Source organism: Anser cygnoides, chromosome 18 (assembly GCF_040182565.1).
Source record: "Anser cygnoides isolate HZ-2024a breed goose chromosome 18, Taihu_goose_T2T_genome, whole genome shotgun sequence".
In the NCBI taxonomy this organism is placed as follows: Eukaryota; Metazoa; Chordata; class Aves; order Anseriformes; family Anatidae; genus Anser; species Anser cygnoides.
Genome location: NC_089890.1, coordinates 13,268,386 through 13,274,385, shown reverse-complemented (window position 1 = coordinate 13,274,385; position 6,000 = coordinate 13,268,386).

Here is a 6,000-nt window from a genome sequence, read left to right as displayed (position 1 = left end):
TCTTGGTAATACTACCGTGCTTATGCGGTCGAGGAACCGTACCCCACCATTTCTTAAAAACGAGTTAGCCGGCAACACCTCCTAAGCACGCCTCTATTACCTGAATTCCAAGCACTGAAAATCTAGAAGGCTGCAACGTCTAAAGACTCTACAGCCACACAAACCACAGGCAAAAGCTCCAAAACTATAACAAACTGTCCCTAACCCTGAAAAAGACTACCCCTTACAGGCCTACTGCTGCTCTTTTCAGACACATGCTTACACAGGGAGCTTCGATGATACTTATCTCCTAAACCCTGCTCCATCACTTTGCCACCAAGGTTGTAACTTTGATAATATTTGACGTATAATATTTGACATACAGGCAAAGACTCACAAGTAAGCCCCGCAATTCGGCAAAAATCATAAGGGACCCAGAACCACAAAGTAAACACACAAAGTAGCACTGCCATCCTATCCGTAAACATGCTATAACAATTACTCACCTGAAGAAGAGCTGCATGCAATACAGGCACCTATTACTAGATTGGTTTACTCTAACAGATCCTACCAGTTGTTACCTCACAAAGATGGGCGTACCGGTCTCTACTTGGAAACGCATCAGTCCATAGACTCTTAACCACCTAAAGAAACCTCCAACTCACTGAAGGAAAAACAAAGCATCTACTCTAAAGTGCAGCCCAAGCAGAATGAGCTCTCTGATGGGATGCCTGTGACTCAATGACCACTAGGCCCTGCCTGGAACCCAAAGCCAATCACCTGGGAAAGGGGAGGGGCAAAACACAAGAAAGGAGAAAGAGGAGAAGCAGCAGCTGTGGTTTATTTTTTTTTTGCTTCAGCTTTGATTATTGAAAGCTTTTCTCCTCTACAACTCCTGTCTCAGGAACCAAACAGCATTCCAGTGACCTGCTTTGCTCCTATTCCAAAGACTATCACAGCCCACCTTGCCTGTGGCACCTGATAAGCAGAAGAGAAAGCAACCACAGCAGCAAAAGCCACTGCACCCTCAGGACAGTTACTCTCATCCCCTCCTTTACCTCAGCTGCTTACCTACCCCACATGGCAGATGCTTCCACCCGTTCTCTGAAGCCACCTAGAGCACCTCCAAAAGAGAAACTGGAATTTTACTCTATCTGATGTAGTTAAAAAAACTGCAGCGACAACCACAACCCAAAAATAACAGCTACCTCTGTTCATCACTCACCAGAGTCACTCCAGAGGTAGCTCGGGTCGTGACGTCCTGTACTGCACACTGCGTTTCAGCCTGAACAAAGGAAAACACAGTCAGACCATGAACATTCAGCTGACAGCATTAGCACCCATCCCTCAACAACAGAAGTCACCCCATATTTAATGTTTTCGTTTCAAAACAGCAGTCCACTTGCCTCTGTACCTGCAAGTTAGATCCAAGCTCGAAAGGAACGGCCACCATCACCCATGTGCCACCTGGGAACACAGAAGGACAAAATGATCGCTCTGCTTGCAAGCCTCCACCTGCCACTCTGCTCCTCTGTCCCAAACAGCCTCACCTCAGACCCTCAGAGGGAAACACCTGAATGTCTTCCCTTCGCTTCAGATCAGGGATCACCAGGCTGATAGAACTCTCACCTTCCCTCATTGTTCTGTGACACGGGCATTTTCCCGTCCAAGACTTCATGAAGCCCCTGCAGAGACAAGAGAAAAGCACACCCTGAGGCACCTCACAGCCACAGCGTACCTGCTGCAATACCTCTCTCTTCCCAGCTCCTTTGCTTCAGCTGCTCACCAGCTCGAACTGAGATTCTTCGCTCACAGCGCCGCGGCAAACTCTGCCCGGGCCACACAACACACACTGCACAAGCTACGTTGTTTAAGACACACGAGCTGGAACATTCCTGCCCAACAATCAGCGGCATCGCACAGGAAGGATGCCAAACGCTCCTAGAAACCAAACCTACCAGTCCTGAACAGCTCCCCTGCCAGACAAGTGCCCACCTCCTCCTGCCAACCACGCTCAGCACACACACTATTTGGCTCTCAAAAGAAAAAAAAAAAGAACATACACACACAAAAAAAACAACTGAGCTCCACAAATGCCAAAAAGCCATGTACACACAGCAGCCCCAGCAGGGGTATTCACAGACTTACCCTTTACAGATGAAAAAGGTAACTCTGATACGACCCTGCTCAGTCTCTTGGTAATACTGCGCCTACGTGGTCAAGCCTCTTGTAGTGTGTAATCAAGCTCTTTTTAGTCCTCTGGAGAGTTACACAAGTGTGTAGAGATTCAAATATAACCCAAAAACACAAGTGGATCCCACCATCCCAAAAACAAGTGAGCCAGCAACCTCTGCTAAATATCCCTCTAGTAAGTGATTTCCAAGCACTTAAAATCTAGAAATCCATAGACTCCAACCTGCCCAAAGAACCCTGCAACTGACTGAAGGAAAAACAAAGCACTTACCCCAAAGAGCAGCCCAGGCACAATGAACTCCCTAATGGCATACCTGGGGCTCATATACCATTTGGCCCCGCCCAGCACCCAAACCCAATCACCTGGGAAAGGGGAGGGGCAAAGCACAAGAAAGTAGAAAGAGAGCACAAGCAGCAGCAGCTATGTTTTTGTTTGTTTGTTTGTTTTTTCTGGCCTAGCTCAATAGCATGCAGACTGCAGACAAGAGAACTGGGGTGTTTCTAGAAGCAACAATACCCATGCTTTTGCTGCAGCTTTGAATATTGAAAGGACAATATGACCAAGCAAGTAACTGAAGTTTTTTTCAACTGCAAGCAGCTCAAACCGTTGTTTTTATACAGGAAGAAAAATCTAGGAGCATAACAGATTACACACCAGAAAAAAAGATCAATTCCATGTAATAACATCACTCGCAGCATAAATCACGTACTTGAGTAGGCTATCTGAAAACCAAAAGGCTATGCTGATGGGTCAAAACACACTACAGGACAATGGAGCCTGGCCCTCTGCTGCACCAGCTTAAATCCTATCCCTACACTCACCAAGGTGCAACCCCAACCCAAACACAGACACACCATTTCAGGCTACACGGGATGGGGCTTCAGGCACCGCTTCACCTACTGAAGAAGACCACCATCGGGATCTGCCACGCCAGACCACCTTTTTCCTCTGAAACACCTTTCTCAAGAACCAAACAGCATTCCAGTGACCTGCTTTGCTCCTATTCTAAAGACTATCACAGCGCACCTTGCCTGTGGCACCTGATAAGCAGAAGAGAAAGCAACCACAGCAGCAAAAGCCACAGCACCCCTAGGACAGTTACTCTCAACCGCTCTTTTACTTCACCCACTCACCTAACCCCCGAGGCAGATGTTTCCATCTGCTCTCAAGCCACCTAGAGCACCTCTAAAAGGCAAAATGGATTTTTATTCTACTTTTTGTAATAACTTAACTGCAGTGACAACCGCACCCCAAAAATAACTGCTACCTCTGTTCATTGCTCACCTTGCCTGAGGTAGCTCAGGTCGCAACGTCCTGCATTGCGCACTGCATTTCAGCTTGAACAAAGGAAAACACGGTCAAAAGATAAACATTCAGCTGCCAGCATTACCACCCACCCTTCAACACCACAGGTGACCCTATATTTAATTTTATCATTTCAAAAGAGCAGTCCACTTGCCTCTGTACCTGGAAAGTAGATCCAAGCTCAAACGTGGCCACCTGCAAGGCCGGGGGGGGGGCATTTGGCAGCCACCTGCAAGGTGGGGGGGCACCTGGCAGCTTTGCTCTAACAGACCCTACTAGTTACCTCAAAAAGATGGGCTTACCGGTCTCAATTTGAAATGCATCAGTCCATAGGCTCTGACCCACCTAAAGAACCCTGCAACTGACTGAAGGAAAAACAAAGCCCCTACCGCCAAGGAGCAGCCCAGGCAGAATGCCTGCCCTAATCATGTGGAAAATGGGAGGGGCCGTGCATGAGAAGAGATAAAGAGAGCAGGAGGAACAGCAGCCCTGTTTTTGGTCTGGCTTAGGTCAACAGCGTGCAGAGTGCAGCACAGGCAATCAGCCTGTTTCTCCTGAAAGACTTACCTTAGCTTTGGTGAAGGAAACTGACCGGGCTGACAACCCTCTCACCTTTTTGTACCACTCCACAACATGGGGAATTCACCTCTCCACGGCTGCACGAGGGAACTGCAGAAACAAGACAAAGCACACCCTGAGGCACCTCATAACCACAGCCTACCTACCTACTGCAATACCTCTGCAATACTTATACCTCTCTTCCCAGCTGCTTTACCTCTGCTGCTCTCCATCTCCAAATCACATTCTTTTAACTGTCACGCAGAGCGGTGGTCCTCCAGGTGCCATAGAGCAGCGCCATTATTTTTTTTCTTTTTTAATTTCAGAACAGCTTCCCTTCAAAACAGCTTTCCGCTTCCCTCTGGAAATGGACAGTAGGTCAAGCCAGTCACCGAGTTGCCAACGCAGAGCTTCACAGTTCCAGAAGGTGCTCTTTCATTCGACCGATTCCTCAGAAGTGTTACCTACCACTAGCAAAAGCAATAAACAGACTGCAAACAGGCACTGCCACATTTGACAAACTTCATGTTTTTAATTTTATCATTTCAAAACAGCAGTCCGCTTGCCTTTACATCTGAAAAGGCAGATCAAACCAATCACCAAGTTGCCGAACAAGAACTTGACAGTTCCAGAAAGTGCTGTTTCCTTTGACCGGCTCCTCCTAAGGTTTACCTACTGCTGGAAAAAAAGAAAAAAAGACTGTGCCAGCTGCCCTTAAGTACTCACCCAGAGCTTGAGTATTCGCCCAGAGACAGACCAGATGTCTTTCCCAAAAGAGTCAGGACAATGTATTATTGCACTGTTGGACCACCATGTTAGCTACCATCACTAATTGCCAGGCAGGACAGCTCCAGGCCAAACACACACGTAAAAAGGCACACTACAAACATCATGAACAAAACATGGGAAAAGAATTACTTTTCATGAATTACTTTTTCAAGAATTACTTTTACATGTCGTCTCAGGGAGGAAGTAACTACCCTGAGCAACGTGCCCTTACCCACTAGGAAGCTGAGCGGCAATGTGAAAAACTACATTTCCCGGCATGCCACGGAAACCAACATGGCCGGCAGGAAGCTCAAAACCCAAAGACCACAACTCCCGGCATGCTGCGGGGCACGAAGCCTGGCAGTTGCTACAGCGCATGCGCATCTCCTCCGTCTGCAGTACCTCCCTTTCGCCAGCAGGTGGGAGCAGAGAGCCACGCGTCACCGCAGCGCCTCTTCGCCTACAGCACCGCTCGCTGTTCGGCCACCAGGTGACACCAGGCGCCGCCGCGCCACCCTGCTCCATGCATGGGCGGAAACAGAACGGCAGGCACGGCTTCCCAGGCCGTCTGCTCGTTAAGGGAAGCGGCGGGAGCCGCGTGGAACACCACACAAGAACGGCAAGAAAAAGCATCCCGCTCCACGGGCACTGGGGAAGTAACTGCCCATCCTAAAAGGCCCCGTGCTGAGCCGCAACGTGAAACTACAGTTCGCAGCATGCTCTGGAAACCAATGTGGCCGATCAAAAGCCCGGAGCCCAAAGACCACAACTCCCGGCATGCTGTGGGGCAAGACGCTCCCAGCCACCTGACCCAGCTGACACCCCGCCCCAGAGTCAAACCCGTGCTTTCTGATCCGCCGCCTACTACCCCAGCCACGGATCCTGCAGGACCCAGCCGCCCCAACACCCTTCCCTCCCCTCTGCCACGGATGCCCAGGCCCTCCCTCACCTGCTGCTCCGCAGCAGCCACAGCCTAGGTCATGCTCGCCAATCACTCCCTCTGCGCAGACCAGTCCCAGCACACCTGGCCCAGGGAGCAAACACAGCACAGGCCTACCCCCACCATTGCTGCCCTTGCCCCCCCCCCGCCTGCAGCCTCCCCAGCAGGGTGGCCCCCACACCCAGGTCGCTTGTCTGTGTCCATTGGCTCCCCCATGGACAATAAACACGGGGCCAACACCCCAGCCCCTGCCCCC